The sequence below is a fragment of the Macrosteles quadrilineatus genome, unplaced genomic scaffold (assembly GCF_028750875.1).
Source record: "Macrosteles quadrilineatus isolate MER2022 unplaced genomic scaffold, UCM_ALF_1.0 Scaffold_2__2_contigs__length_208266976, whole genome shotgun sequence".
Classification (NCBI taxonomy): domain Eukaryota; kingdom Metazoa; phylum Arthropoda; class Insecta; order Hemiptera; family Cicadellidae; genus Macrosteles; species Macrosteles quadrilineatus.
This window is the reverse complement of record NW_026542595.1, coordinates 91,726,279-91,743,730: the sequence shown is the minus strand read 5'-3', so window position 1 is coordinate 91,743,730 and position 17,452 is coordinate 91,726,279.

Sequence of the window (17,452 nt, the reverse complement as noted above, 5' to 3'; positions counted from 1 at the left end):
GCTCGGAACAAAGCAGACATGAGATTAGCAGACTTAGCTTGGACTAGAGTAACAGCCAAGGACGCAAGTCTTGCTGAAAGAGCTGCTGCTTATGCCGTGACAAATTTGATGAAGGCAAAAGCAAAAATGGGAATGGGATTAAAATTTAATAAAAAAGATGGACAACTACCAGCTGTTAGAGGCTGCAAAAGACGTGCCTCACTTCCGGGGGGTGTACCTAAAAAACGAGCTAAAAAATCTAACACCAAGGGTAAAAGAGTGCGGAATAGTTAATTTAGACAGTTCATCTGGCACACATTGGACAGCTTATCGTAAAAATAAAGATATTGTAATTTATTTTGACCCATTTGGAATCCAACCTCCAAAAGAAGTAATTAAATATTTTGAGGGATATAAAATCTACTATACAACCGATCAAATACAAGATTTAAATAGTTCTATTTGTGGAATTTTATGTTTATCATTCATAAAAAATATTTCTTTATAAAAATGGATTCATTTACTATAACATTTTCGGGTACAGAGCCAGAGCTAAAGTCAGTATTCTTTCCTCCCATAGAATTAAATGATGATTATGTAATTGGATTGGTAGATTTTCAAAGTTATAATTCCATATTTAATGTTAAAAAACCACTAAATACTTTAACATATTACAAAGTAGAGAAAATGACATTACCAAAAGGAGAGATCTCAGTTGATGATTTAAACCAGTTATTAAATGGAAAACTTAAAGTTATAGTAGATAAAAATGGAGAAGCATTAATTAATACTAAATCCAAACTTTTATTCAAAGGGCTTATTCCAAAATTAAATCAACTTAAAGGCAACAAATTAACCATTGGAGAAGGTGATGATGTTTTCTATTATGATCACAATGCTCCAGTTACAATAGAAATTTCCGAAGGAACATATGAGGTGGTTGAGCTTGCAAAGGAAATTCAAAAGCAAATCCCAGACTTTTTCCTTACAGCTAATAATAAAACTATGAAAGCGACATTACTTTCTAGCCACGTGTTTGATTTTACAAAAACATGTTTAGGGTCTGTTTTATTGGGATTTAAAGGTGTTTCTACTCCTGGTGTTCAGTTTGAATCTACAAATAAAATAAACATTAATAATGTAAATGTGATTAGAGTAAGATGTAATATTGCAAACGGGTCCTATTTAAATGGCAACAAATCACACACCATACATAGCTTTTATCCAGAAGCTCCTCCTGGCTACAAAATTATTGAAGTTCCAAGAAATATTATATATTTTCCTGTAAATAAGAGAAGTTTAGATGTTGTCAGTATTACATTTGCCGATCAACATGACAAGGCAATTGACTTTAACGGAGAAGAAACTACAATTACTTGTCATATAAAAAAGATATGAGAATTTATAAGAATTTATCTATAAGTGTACAAAATGCTAGGTTCCTAAAGTCAATAGGACTAAAGTTAAAATTTTCTATTAATAAAAATGGAAGATTTTCTAGACGTTACAGGGAAATCCCAATTCGACGATAGTGTGGTTAAAATTACAAATCACTCCTATGTTCCCCACAACACTTTGGCAATAAATAATTCTGATGAAATTCGAATATGTATTAATAATCAAGATTTGCTAACTCTCCCATGTAGGAGTTATCTGTATATTAAGGGAGAAATTGAGAATCATGATAAAGGTCATTTTATAAATAATGCATTTGCATTCTTATTTGATGAAATTAGATACGAAGTTGCAGGTAAAGAAATAGACATTGTAAGAAACCCAGGAATTTCTAGTCTTATGAAAATATTGAGCTCTTACAATAAAACTACTAAATTGTCAAATGTGGCTTTTGATTCTGACACGAATTTAAAAGAGTTCCATAAAGGTGGTAAGTTTAGTACATGTTTGCCATTAGAGCTGTTAATGGGTGTATTTGAGGATTTTAATAAGGTATTAGTAAATGTCAAACAAGAATTGGTGTTGAAAAGATCCAAAAATGATTTGAATTGTATATTAACAACCGCTAGTGCTCCAGCCAGTGGCACTGCTGATTTGATTCCTAAAATTACACTTAACTCAATTCAATGGGTGATGCCACATGTGATACCATCAGATGGAGAGAAGTTACAATTACAAAAGATGTTATTGCAAAATAAAAATTTGCAAATTGCATTTAGAAGTTTAGAGCTGCATGAACTTCCATCATATCCCAATACTACAAGACATACATGGTCAGTAAAGACGTCTTCAAGTTTGGAGAAGCCTAGGTATATTATATTTGGTTTCCAAACAGCTAGCGATAATAGTGCACGAAAAAGAACTGATGAATTTGATCACTGTAAATTAAAAAATCTCAAAGTATTTTTAAACTCTGAATATTATCCTTATAGTGATTTAAATCTCGACTTTGAAAATGGAGATGTCTCTAAAGCTTATGAGATGTTTATGAGGTTTAGAGAGACTTACTATAATACTATCCCAGATCCTATGATTAGTAGGGCTGAGTTTATGAAGAAATATCCACTAATTGTAATAGACTGTTCTAGACAGAACGAAACAGTGAAGGAAGGAATTGTTGATATTAAATTAGAGATTGAAACTGCAGAAAATGTACCAGCAAATACATCTGCATATTCTTTGATAATACATGATAAAGTGTTTGAGTACAATCCTTTGTCAAATGAGATAAATAAAATGTAAATAAAAGATGAAAAACATTCAACAAGAATTGGTTGACTCTGCAAATCAAATACGAGAGAAATATAGAGCTTTAAAACGTGGCAAGTTTCTAGAGGCTGAAGAGAGGTTCCAAACATTTCAACCTTTAATAGAGCCATAACAAGAATTAAAGAAAATCACATCAGAGAGGCCTCGAATGGAGATACTCCCAATGACTCCATCTAGAATATCAATGATACCAAGATTACAACCATTACAACCATTACAACCATCCACCCCACAGAAATTAGATTTTGGTCTTTTAGCATCAGACTATTTAGGAAATTACCTCAGTAAAAGTAGTATGACAGACACTACATATGGTATTAGACGAGAAGCAAATAAATTTTTTATTGGAAATAAGGAAGTTGATATTGGCAATGATGATGTTACAGTTGCAAATAAATCCTACAAGGGGACAAAAGGTTTATGGGAATTGTTAACGTTAAAAGAACCTGAGAACTATACTCAGGCTGATTTGCAAAATTATAAAGAGATTTTGGAAGCTACAAATGGACATTTAAAGAGTTACAAAGATGGTGCACCAATTTCAAGTAATAGACATACTAAATATCTTAATATAATTAAACCTCTATTTAAATCTGTTGGTGAAGGTTTGAGACAAGTGACTGGTAATAAAATAGACTATATTTATTGGGATGATCCTAATGAGCTTGTAGATAGGTTAAGACTTCTTTGGCTAAGTCGCCAAGCCGGTAACTCAGGAGTGGATAATGAAATAGATTCCATTATTGAGGAATTGAGAGAAAGTGGAATTATTTATTAAATAAAAATATGTTTATAGATAAATTTTATCGTTTATATAATCCATATAATAAGCCTGCAGAACCCAGGGCGGCAACCATGAGTAGTGAACCTACTTTAAATTTACAAGATGATAGTTGGAATTGTTTAAACCGTAAAATTGGTAATGTTAAAGATGGGGAGTTTGTAGATGATGTATCAACTTTGGGACAGACATTAACTAGAAAAGGTGATGTCTTTTTACAAGGTAAAACTAAATATGAGTTTTTAGAATCTAAGAATAAAAATTGGAATGCTAAAAAACAGAAAATTACTAATGTGGAAAAGGGTGAAAGTTTAGATGATGTGCCCACTTTACAACAGACTTTAATACGTAAAGATGGTGGTACATTTGTACAAGACAATAAAAATTATGAATTTTTAGAATCAGAAAATAGTGTTTGGAATGCTAAGAAACAGAAAATTACTAATGTGGAAAAGGGTGAAAGTTTAAATGATGTGCCCACTTTACAACAGACTTTAATACGAAAAGAAGATGGGAAATTTGTACAAGACGATAATAATTATGAATTTTTAGAATCAGAGAATGGTGTTTGGAATGCTAAGAAACAGAAACATAGCAATTTGATAGACGGTACAGATAGTAAAGATGCTGTGAATGTTTCACAAGTTCCAAAAATGGAAGCAGGCTATTGGGATTTTAATAATAAAAGGTTAGTATGTGTTAAACCTGCCATTGATGACACTGACTGTGTTACAAAAGAACAAACTATAACTTTTGATAAAAAAGAAAAATTTTGGGATGCCAAAAAACAATATATAAGAAATCTACCAATGGGGGAATATTTAGATGATATTTGTTTAATGTCACAAGCTATGTATTATGATGGATCAAAATTTGTATATGCAGGAAGAAAATTTAATTTGATGGAATACAATCCTGATTTATTGGTTGCTGACCCCACATCTTTGAGTGGATTTAAGTATATAGATAATAGACCATATATACCAGAAAACTATGTATTTAAAAGAATGGAAGACAATCTATTGATTGGGGCTAATGGTAATATATTTACAGTACAAGGAAAGAGTGATGTTATAAAAAATGAATGAAATTGCATACAAACTTCATAAGCCTGCAAGAAAGAATTTCATTAGAAGATCTTTTAAAGTATTAGGTATCAACGAAACCGTACAAATAGATTTAATTGATATGCAAAACTATGCTAGAGAGAATTCTGGCAATAAATATATTTTAACTTTAATAGATACATTTTCTAAAAAAGCTTATGCTGCTCCGCTAAAGAATAAGACAGGGTTGGTGGTTACAGAAGCCATTAAAACCATTCTACCAAAGGGGGTTAAAAACATTCAATCTGACAATGGAAAAGAATTTTTTAATCAATATTTTAGCAAACTAATGAAAAAATTAAATATTAATCACTATCACACGTTTTCTACAACTAAGGCTGCAATTGTGGAGAGGTTTCAGAGAACTTTAAAGAATTGGCTATATAGAGAATTTAGTGCTCAGGGGAGTTATAAATGGTTGGATTTACTTCCAAAGTTAATTTGAAAATATAATAATAAGGTGCATAGATCTATAGGAATGAAGCCTAACCAAATGAATGTTAAGAATAGTAAATATGTGCATGTGAGGTTGACTTCTAAAGTAGTGCAAGTTAAAAAGCCAAGATATAAGGTAGGTGATAATGTAAGGATTTCCAAGTATAAACATGTTTTTAGTAAAGGTTATACTCCAAATTGGACAGGGGAACTATTTACAATAGCAGAAGTTAAGAATACAAAGCCTGTGACTTATATCTTGAAAGATGAAAATGGCAATATAATCAGGGGAGGCTTCTATACAGAGGAGTTGTTAAAGACCAAGTATAAGGACATGTATTTGGTAGAGAAGGTAATTAGGAGAAAGGGTGATTTGTTGTATGTCAAATGGCTTGGGTTCCCAAGTAGCCAGAACTCATGGATTTCCACTAAGGATGTCCAAGGGAGCGCGCCGTGAGCCGGGAGCGCGCCTGTGTTCGCGTACAAACCTCGCACTGTCAAGTTGATGATTTTGAGAATATACATGTGAATGGGTGTTGGAGATGGATTTGAAATTATACAATATAGATATGGAGTTGTACATTTATATAGGCTTGTATAGGCCCCAAGAGCAAGTTTAAGAGGTATATCACAAAAGACAAAGAAATGAAAATATTAAACAACTCATACAACTAATATATATAGATAAGACAGAAATATAGACAACAATATATCAACATATCAACTAGAAAGGGGAATGGTAGATGTACTAGCAATTAGGCATGGGCGGGGAGTTGGCCCAAAAACCTCGCGCCCCAAAAAACGGCGGCGACAAACTATACTACTATACACCGCTGGAGATGAGAAGCATGGGCCGGGAGCGCGCTTGAGTTCTGCTGCAAATCTCACATGATTTGAAAATATATGTTGATTTGTAATGTTAATGAAGTTGTACAGTAGTATAGGGGATGTATAGGCAAAGATCAGGATTTTTGGTTTTGGTGGCCAAAAAATGATCCCCATGTTATTCTTATGGGGAAAAACGCCCCAAGTGCCTTAATATTCTTCTATTGCCACTACTCTCAGGTGTACCAGCATCTCCTTCCCTTTGGTGGTTATCACTCTCTCCATCACTTCTAGCTGATAACTGTCAAACTTGGCCAAATACGCACTATATAAGTAGTTTTGAAGAATGTGTCATTTTGGAATGCTAGTCTCAGCCAATCGTGAGCATGCTCTGAAGGGTAGAAAAGAAAGCTGAAAAGTATTTCAGCCGATCTGAGTATGCACGGAAGGATATAAAAGAATGTAGGTGAAGGCGAGTGGTGACTTATTTACAAATATTTATCCAGTGTGTAAGGGTTTGTTTACAAATAGTTGTCTAGCAGGGAATACTGTCACGTTGGCTACCTGGCCCGAAGAAAGCGCAAACGAGATCGGGGATAAAGTGACCCTTGCTAATCCTTTTGGGGGGTCCGGATTAGAGCGCAAAAGCAGTACGACCCGTTTAGAGATACACTTGCAGACTAGTTTATAAAGGAAGGAAGTGTTCCTTGGCAACAACAAACCACGAAGGACTTTGAAATGATTGACATTATGTGGTCACTTAAACAAGTACAGTAGTAAATTATGATTAGCCTTTGTATTATTAAATGTATTAATATGACCTCACGTACCTTATTACAATTAATTTTGCCATCCCTTCCCGCGTATTTACGGACGTTTGGAAAAAGTTTTTAATTACAAATGTTTTCACCAAACATATTTAATAGCTTTCAGGCATATTCAGGCATTTCGCTGTCCTAGTGCTACTGCTCGGAACCAGATTCATTTATATACTTTTACGATATAATAGGTCTACACGCCACTATAATGTCAATAGAACCACTTCCACTTGACAATTTCAAATGGATTTCACCATCAACATTTAATATATATAACAATAACACCACCAATAATACCACCAATAATAATGGTACAGGTTACATTCTAGAAGTAGATTTAAAATACCCTTTCAATACCGATCACATAGACTATCCACTATGCCCTTACCATGATGAATGTACAGGAACATTAATATCTTCTTTCAAAGATAGAAAACATTACGTGATCCATTACAAGACCTTAGAACAAGCTCTGTCAATGGGCATGATACTGGAGAAAGTCCATAGAGTAATTTCATTTAACCAATCATGTTGGTTAAAACCCTACATAGACATAAACACCCAATTACGAACAACCTACTCACATGACAAAACCCTCTCAAATTTCTTTAAACTGCAATCAAACTTAATCTATGGCAAGTAAATAGAAAAAGTAACTGAAAACCTAAACAAATACTTCTTGTATAACAACACTAAGAAACTCATGTACTTAATAAAACAACCCACGTTCATAGACAGACTAATTCTAAATGAAAACAATTATATACTATTCATGAAAAAGAAAAGGGTCCAGTGCAAGAAACCCATACCTGTATGATTTTCAATACTAGATCTAAGTAAGTGATACATGTACCACCTGTATTACAATAACTTGAAAAAGTACTTCCCACCGTTCAATTTAATATACACAGACAACGATTCATTTGCAATACAAGTATTCACTACTAGTACTAATTCCACTTAATTTACAAAAGATCAACCTTTCATTTCTAATACTCTCTTAGGTAAATTCAAAGATACATCTCCTAATAATCCCATTCTAGAATTCGTTACAGTAAGAAGTAAAACATACGGGTACAGGACATTGAAAGATACCATACCACGACTAAAGAATTTACCCAAATCTTTTAATTTTACAAACTTTAAGAACATACTACTATCCATTAAAATGTACAACACCTATAACAGTACCCCTCTTCCTCCCCCATTTTCTCTTTCACTCACTCCCAACACACATTCTCTCTCTCTTTTCAATACCCCTCTTCATCCCCCATTTTCTCTTTCACTCTCTCTCTCACTCACTCCCTCCCCCACACATTCTCTTTCATTACCTCCATCCTCACCCATATTCTCTTTCATTCTTTCTCTCTCTTTCATTCTCTCATTCTATTACAATAACAAACACCAACACTCAACTTTCATTCACATGTACCCCTCCAATCACAAATACACATATATGAAACTTTTCAATTTCATTTCAATTCTCCATAAAGTCCTCTCCTACCATAATTACTTGTAACATCTCAACAATATCTGTTTTCAGATAATAAGGATTGAATAATTTTGGAGCACATCATTTTAATGTTTAACCTCTCAATTTATACAGATTTTGATGATTGAAATGTTACTATCTAGCTTACTTGATTGGTAAGAAATTAAAAAATATTTTATAATTCATTTTTATGATTAACAATTTAATAAAATTATTTAAGTAACTCTACTTTGATTTGTTACACTGTTGTCCAGACATAATTATTTTTTTGTTTCAAATATTACTGTTTGTTTGTTATGTTACTGTATTGCACTGCTCTTTTGTATGGTTTTTAAAATTAATTAATCATGGTTAATTTGTAAATTTTCAATGTAAACTTATTCTAACAAGATATCAAAAAGGTAATTTTGTTAATGAAACAAGTAAAAAATTTTAAATCATATATTTGCTTAAGTTAATTCTGACAGTAAAAACAATTTCTTTAAATCAAACTCAGTTCCCGGTAGGGATTCAGTACCTGTGCGAATCATCAGCTTAAAGTGGAAGGTCTTCTACATTATCAATAATAGAGCAAGTTCTCAAATTTTCAAAAAAAAAATGTGATAAGATCTTGGAATGAGATTGTCTCTGCACAAACTCAATAGATCTGCGTTCTGTTAAACAGATATACCAGGGGAAATCGGGTATGCTTGTTTGACGCTTGGTGTCTCATTGTTCATTGACGTGTTAGAACATTGCTTGGATTTGGCTTTTCTTGACATTTGTCTAGGCGTTTGTTGGAAGTTTGCATCAGATATATTGGTTTTGACAATCCACTGGAGATGATTTTTACAGATAAGTCATTCTTCTTTACAATTTTATCATCCAGATTGGATGACTTCCAATTTTTTGGTTCCTGTTCAACTTGTTCTTTATCTTGTTCTTTTGCAATGTACACCTTCTTCTTGTTCATCTTGTTATTTATCTTGTTCTTGTACACCTTCTTCTTGCTCTTCTTCGTCATGTTCTTGTTCACCTTGTCCGTATGATGTTTTGTAAAAAACTGTGTTCTCCACGTCCTTACGCACTTGAAAATTACAAATTTTGTGTCTTGATTTTATGACTGTCAGGTTGGCTGAAACTTGTCACCTGTTAGTTATTTTGTATTGTAAACCCACTAATTGTGTATAATATTTTAAAATTACAATATAACAATATTAAATGTAATACTTAAACAAAAATGTATTCAATATTTTCACCGACAAGTACGGTTTGCTGCAACACATTTTCTTTTCATACAGAATTGATGTCATTCATTATATTATAGGCACCGTAATAGTATGCATAAATACCTGATCAGGAGTCCAACAACAGATTGGGTTCCTCGAGTCTGCACTACTTGTCCCAAAATACGATCCATGGTTGAGATCCATCTTAGAGTAGGAGTGTAAACATCGTCTAGTCCTTTTCCTGATGATTTGCTTTTTTGAATTTTCACTAATTCATTGCTGTACGTGTTCCGTAGGAGTCCTTTTTAGCCATGTCCTTTACAATTACTTCCCACGCTACTTCTTTGACATTCCTGTCTTTGTATTCCGGGAGATTGTAATCCCATAAGCATGGAAACATTTCATACAATTCAAGAAAGCGGCTTATTTCGTGCGGCTTCCATTTCTCTTCCTTCTTTATGTCTTCAACTTTATTTTGCACTTCTTCCCCAATTTCATTTTTCTTCCCTTTCGGATTTTTATTCTTCCTTATCTTCGTCTTCGATTTCTCTGGAACTGTTAATATGGTGTATTCTTTCTGGTTATCATCTTCAACATCATCACTCCTTATAATACCTGTTTAACTTCTAATTCCGCCATGATAGCAGAAACTTATTTTTTTATCACAAACACACTCACGAACACAAACATGTTGTTTACAGGAACACTGCCAGTGTGCGGTTTACACGGGCCACTGGAAGTGACGCTTCAGTACAGATGGCGCCTCACCACTACTGACGCCACTAATATATGTCGGAACAAATATTAGTGGCGTCACTCCCAATGGCGCGTCACTGCACCTCTCCACTAAAAGTGGCGCGTCATTTGAGGTTTACACGTTACATTTTTTGCGCCACTTTGAATCCAGTAAAAGTGACGCCACTGTAAAATGCTAGTGTAAACTAGGCATAACACACGTGGACAAAAGCTAAGTTTACACTAGCATGTAGCAGTGGCGCCACTAAATCGCGCCAGTTTTAGTGTCATGACACTAGCGGTTTACACACAAAAGGGAGTGTTCAAGCCATGCCACTGTTAATGGCGCCATTTTCATGGAGACACTCGAGTCTTTTGCACAGAAATGGTTGGTTTTATTTTGTAGCTGTTGTCTGATTACCTTCAAAATGTCCGATTACATTGAGAGTGTTCGGAATGTGTTAGGAACAGTGATTGATGTGGTTAGTGAAGAGTTATTGGAGGAAGCACGTGACATTGTGAGTCAAATTAAACCCAGGAAACCTAGGTCCTGTTGGGAAAGGAAATGGATAAGCAGAAGGATACATTTTGGTGCATCCAAATTGTTAGAGGAACTTGCTGCTGAGGATAGTGAAAGCTATAAAAACCATCTAAGAATGACAGATGAAAAGTTTGAGGAGTTCCTAAAACATGTTACGCCTGCAATTCAAAAAAAAAAATTCAAAGATGAGGTTGGCATTACCAGCTAGACTAAAATTGCAAATTGCATTGAGGTACCTTGGCTACGGGTGACTCGTTTGCGTCATTGCAGTACATGTACCGTGTTATTAAGTGTACGATTTCAAAATTTAAACCACAAGTTTGTGATGCAATTTTCGAGGCTCTGAATTATTACGTTCAGGTTAGTTTTAAAATACCATTATTTTTAACATGCTATATTTTAATGGTTAATTAACTACAGGAATGGGAATGTTACCGCTTATTGCATCAATGGCACACCATTAAGAGAAACATAAGTTTATTTATATTTTAGATCAACACTAGTAACAACAACTGATTTAGCCTTAATTAAACTTAAACCGAATTAAATTCCATATTCTTTTGGCAATAAAAAGCTGTTACAGTTGGTATTGTCCATGAAACACACCAAAAGAATAAGATAAGTGTATGTTAAAGCAACACTAGTAATTAAATTTAATAGTTTGAGAATCAAATTAAATAATACTGTTATTATTTATTATTTCGAAGTTAAATAAAAAAGAAGTTTCTGCAATCATGGCGGAATTAGAAGTTAAACAGGTATTATTAAGTAGTGATGATGTCGAAGATGATGGTCAGAAAGAATACACCATATTAACAGTACCAGAGAAATCGAAGACAAAGATAAGGAAGAATAAAAATCCGAGAGGGAAGAAAAATGAAATTGGGGAAGAAGTGCAAAATAAGGTTGAAGACATAAAGAAGGAAGAGAAATGGAAGTCGCACGAAATAAGCCGGTTTCTTGAACTGTATGGAATGGTTCCATGCTTATGGGATTACAAGCTCCCGGAATACAAAGACAGGAATGTCAAAGAAGTTGCGTGGGAAGTAATTGTAAAGGACATGGCTAAAAAGGACTCCTACGGAACACGTACAGCAATGAATTAGTGAAAACTCAAAAAAGCAAATCATCAGGAAAAGGACTAGACGATGTTTACACTCCTACTCTAAGATGGATCTCAACCATGGATCGTATTTTGGGACAAGTAGTGCAGACTCGAGGAACCCAATCTGTTGTTGGACTCCTGATCAGGTATTTATGCATACTATTACGGTGCCTATAATATAATGAATGACATCAATTCTGTATAAAAAGAAAATGTGTTGCAGCAAACCGTACTTGTTGGTGAAAATATTGAATAAAAATTTGTTTTTAAAGTATTACATTTAATATTATTATATTATAATTTAAAAATATTATACACAATTAGTGGATTTACAAGACAAAATAACTAACAGGTGACAAGTTTCAGCCAACCTGACAGTCATAAAATCAAGACACAAATGCCTGAATGCTATTAAATATGTTTGGTGAAAACGTTTGTAATTAAACATTTTTTCAAACGTCCGTAAATACGGACGTTGAGATGGGAAGGGATGGCAAAATTAATTGTAATAAGGTACGTGACGTCATATTAATACATTTAATAATACAAAGGATAATCATAATTTACTACTGTACTTGTTTAAGTGACCACATAATGTCAATAATTTCAAAGTCCTTCGTGGTTTTCAAATAGTTGTTGCCAAGGAACACTTCCTTCCTCCATAAACCAGTCTGCAAGTGTATCTCTAATCTGTTTTGCTATCTTAGTTGGATTACGATGTTGTGATGATCACACTAGGAAATCCTTCAGATTGGACTTCCCTACGCCAATTTCCTTGTATAATTGTACCGGTTTCCAAGTCTTCTTCATCAACACAGCCCCTGTAGAAGTATACACTAGGACTTGTTTGTCGCAGCCAATTATGCATTGCTACTGTCGCTTTCACCACACCATCAACTTTATCTGGGGATAACGGAATAGGCTTCTCGAATATGCGAAATCTTGCTGCGAGGATGCCAAAAGAATTTTCTACGATCCGCCTAGCCCTAGAAAGACGATAGTAAAAAAATTTTCTTTTTCAGGGTTAAAGGTCCACTTCGAGTACTATAGGGCTTCATTAAGTTTAGTATACCCTTAAGGGAAAAGCGTCATCGGCAACAAACAAGGCATTCTCTCGTAAATTTAGCTTTTTGCTGTCGATAAGTTTTTGAAAATCACAATCTCCCCACACTTCACCATCTGACGCACACCCATTTGCTCCAATGTTATATAAGTTCATGAAAAAAAAAATACATGAAACAAACTTGCCGAACATATCAAATTCATCATTTGTTTGTACACTATAAGTGCTATAGCTTGAAATCTGGTTACTAATTAATTTAAGTTCACCAACAACAGTTTCTATTTTGTTTAAACGCTGTTCTGCAACTTTCTTTGACAAAGGTCTTGCATACGGGTGATTTGGCTTTGGTGTAGTTGCTGGTTTCTCTCTAGGTATACGAGTGACGTTGCGCGTGACAGGAGTTGTAGGAGACGGTTGTTCAACAGTATTCTCAATCCTTTCCATTTCAGTTTCATCCGGTTCGTCCACGTTTTCATCTGGTTGAGTGTCTGGTAGTTTCTGAAAAGAGGCACCGAATGAAACCTATTGTATTTGTTAAACTGTTTATATAAATACATACATATATATATATAATTGCTATATTATTAACAAAACCGTTTTTATAGGTTCCTACTGCAGAAAATGGATCGATATAATGCAAGGATTTTCTACTAGATGGAATTTCCCACGTTGTTGCGGCAGCATCGACGGAAAACATACCCAAATACTATGCCCTAGTAACAGTGGATCTGACTATTACAATTACAAAGGATCATTTAGTACAATCCTTCTGGCAGTTGTGGATGATGCTTATTGCTTTACCTACTTAGACATTGGAGCAAATGGGCGTGAGTCAGACGGGGGAGTGTTGGAAAATAGTGCTATACAAAGGGAAATAGACAGCAAACAGCTTAATTTGCCAGTGAATGCGTTGTTTGTTGGTGATGACGCATTCCCTTTAAGGGAATATTTAATGAAACTATATAGTACTAGAATTGGTCCTTTAACTCTAAGACAGAAGATTTTTAACTACGGTATCGTCTTTCTAGAGCACGACGCATAGTTGAAAATACATTCGGCATCCTTGTAGCCAGGTTTTGTATTTTTGGAAGGCCGATTCCGTTATCCCCCGGACAGTCTAGTCAGAGAGTGGGCCGCACCGCCACTAGTCGCTGCATCACCTCCTGAGCCAAGACGTAGTACCTGAGCTCTAGGAACTGTACCATCACTAACTAAGCTTTCCACAATGCTGGACCATGAAATTATAACGTTTTATAGGTTGATCTGTATTACTAAGATACAAAATGAACTGATCAGCAAAACCATATAAAAAAAATCACAAATCTTTTTCCAGTACTTTTTTGTGGCTCTTGTGCATGTACTGTAGTAGATAGACTTGTCCTTACTCTCTACACCGCCCATGCGAAGGTTATACTCATTTATGAGTGATGTTTTATTGCTTCGATACCACTTTACTTTTGATCATCCTGTCATCTGCAGGGTACCCAGTTGTTATTAGGTACACGGTATTAGGTTCATTACGATTTTCAGCATTATTTACCTCAGGGATAGGGGGTCATTTGGATCTGGATCAGAGTCAGGTACAGGAAAATTAGGCCTATGCATACCTGCAATATTGGGGCCTGCTGCGTTCTGTCTTGGCCTTAGATTGTCAAAATCGGTAATTGATGTGTTTGAGTTTTCATCATCACTGTTAGGAATGTACAAATTACAACTCCCAGAAGACAAATCAGTCAAAGATTGATCTGAGAGATAGTCATCAACATCTGTGCCCAAATCTCCATCACCCTCATTTCCACTTCCATGATCACTTCCTATCTCAGATTCTGGAGAGTCGTCATTTAGACAAACTCTTATAGCACTTGAATTTCTGAATTCACTGATTATCTATAAGTATAAAAGAGGATGTTTGTATATATATATATTTGTATATGGGAGGTAAAGGGCACCATGTCACATTTTCACGATTTTTCAGGAGAGTGATTTAAAGTTTTTTTTCTAGTTCAGTTTGTCGCTACGTTAGTTTGTGTATATAGCTTTAAAATAATTTTTATTCTTTTTTTTTACTAATGTTTTATCATAAGTCATAAAAATATATATTGATTTTGTTAAACGGTAATAACAAAAATTTAAAAAAATATTATATCACACATAGTGCTTTTTACCTCTAAAATTTTAGTCTAACTAAGTAGATGGTTGCCTAGGAGAAAAAAGCATATTTTATGTTTTTTTAAGCAGATTTATTTTCTTGTTAAAAAATAACAAACTCATTTTATTTTTCTTTACAAAAACAAAGCATTTTTATAAACTTCTTCTTATTCGTCAGATTCGTGAGGACGGTCATCTGTTGGATACTCAGGCGCATTACTCGAGTGAGGCAAGTTTTTATAAAAGTCATGGCAGACTGTTGGTGGAAGGTGAAGCAGAGACATTAAATCAGTGTATTTGTTCTTGTTGATGGGCAAAAGTTGATTGGATACACACCCCAGAACAGTTGGCCATGGAATTTCCTGACTTCTGCGGAACCGTACGAAATCAACTTCGATAAACTCTCCACCAAATGTGGTTTTTAAAAAAAGGTGACCCAAATCTTCTTGCCTTACTTGTAACTGAACGGACTGAGAGATGAAAAATGGTTCTTTGTTAACATCTACTTTTCTTGATACAAAAGGAGATGTCTTGCCAGTGAATAGCGACTCAAAATTTTTGAAATCGTCGACCTCCATGTTATGAACTTGATATTTCTTTGAAGTTTGGCGGACTAATTGTTGCCAATCCCATGGTGTAAGTATCGTCATAGTTTGTGTGTTTTTCCTTTTCCTCTCTATGAGAGCATGCACAGTATCTGCTTCCATATGCGTGTGGCCTTTCAACAAAAACTTTTGGTTAATTTTCTTAAGTTGAGGGTATTTTTTCAAAAGCCAAAAGAAACACATTATTAGTGATTTGTTTTTGTTCTGCCCGTAGCAGTTGTCAGTCCATAGAGTAATTTCATCTACTTGTGATCCTGGGATTACACTGTCAGCCCACTTCAGTAGGGTGGAAGCAATTTCATTGCCGCCCCGTGCGCCTTTTGTCTCATCCCACATTACACAATGAACTGATGAATCGGATGAATCATACAATGTAAAGTTCAAGGTCCAAAGCTTTCTCTTATAGAAACTTAAGCCACTTGTTATCATAGGTGTTTGTAAACATTTTTGCAAGTCCCCAGTTAAAACTCTGTGATTAGGGGTTTCTTTCGCAGTTTTTGAGTCATCACTTTTTAACGTGTATCTGTTTTCAGAATCAGCAAGGTGAGCATCGTATTCTGATGTAATGCAAACTCTGTCTGCTGGAGGTAGATCGCCTTTAAGCTGAGCTTGAAACAAATCACATGTGTCACATGTATCAATTTCGGGAGCCTTAAAAGTAAGGTTGAAACGTTTGTTAAACACATCTCGGTACAGCCACTTCCCTGCAATAAGCTGCTCGTTGACATCATTCTCTTTAAAATGAGTTACATACAACTCATACATTTTTTCCACATTTAGTTCTGGCCCCAGGTAATTCTTTTTGCTTTTTTCCCTGCTGTAGTGGCTTTCGTATTGAGGAAAAGAAGCTATGTGATGCATCACGCTTTCAATAGTAGCTTCTGGGGTTTTATTAGGAGGTGTTTTTTTCCCTCTTTGATCTGGTTTCACAACACCTCCTTGTTGTAAATTTTTCTGTACATTAATAACTACTTTATTTGAAATACTTAAAGTATTTAGAAAAAAAGTTTTACATACTCTTATTTTTTTATTGTTGACCATGAAATGATAATAGAGTGTGTTCTCTTTCTTTTTGTCAGTATCAAAATTTCTTTTCCTCGATGTAAGAGTAGGTACACAAAGAATACAAGAACTAATGAATTGTCTTTTTACATCCGTACTGGTTGCTGCATTCCAGTAGGACTTGAAAATTTATTTCCTTTCCTCTTCAGTTACCGCTTCAAAACACTTCATTCTGCAAGAACAAGGGGGTTTCATTTCTCTGGCTGGAATGAGCTTTCCTTTTTTATTTTTGTATTCCTCGCCATTTGATCGATTTCGTTTTCGTACATTGCATTTCCACTCATCTTCATGTCTGACCCTTTTTCTGCCTGGCTGTTTGATAACAGTTTTATTCTTCACTTTTCTTTTCTTATGTGTCCCGATTTCATTATGAGGTCTATTATTATCGTCTCTATGACCTACAGGTTCTGGGTCATCGATATTGTCACTGTCATCATTAGAAAGGTGTGTATCATTTTGCAGTAAATGATCAACAGTAGGCCTAACCATTGGTAGTCTGTTTTGTTTCAGATGAACTATAGAGGTTTTCTTTGTTACCTTGTATTTTGAAGGCTGCTGACCATGCTTACAAGTAGGTGATTCCTCCGAATCTGTACTTGAGTCTTCATCAGGCTGGTACTCTTTATCTGCGTCTGAGTCATAAAATCCTAGTGAGCTTAAACTTGAATCCGAATGTTCTGCTGGGCCATCTGAAACAAAAATAATTTTATAGACGAGTATACAATCTAAATCATTAGGCTGTGAAATAGCCTGACTCGTAAAATTAAATATCTCAGTGTGTTAAAAATAAACAAAACTGTAGGATAATAGTTTTGTGACTGTAGT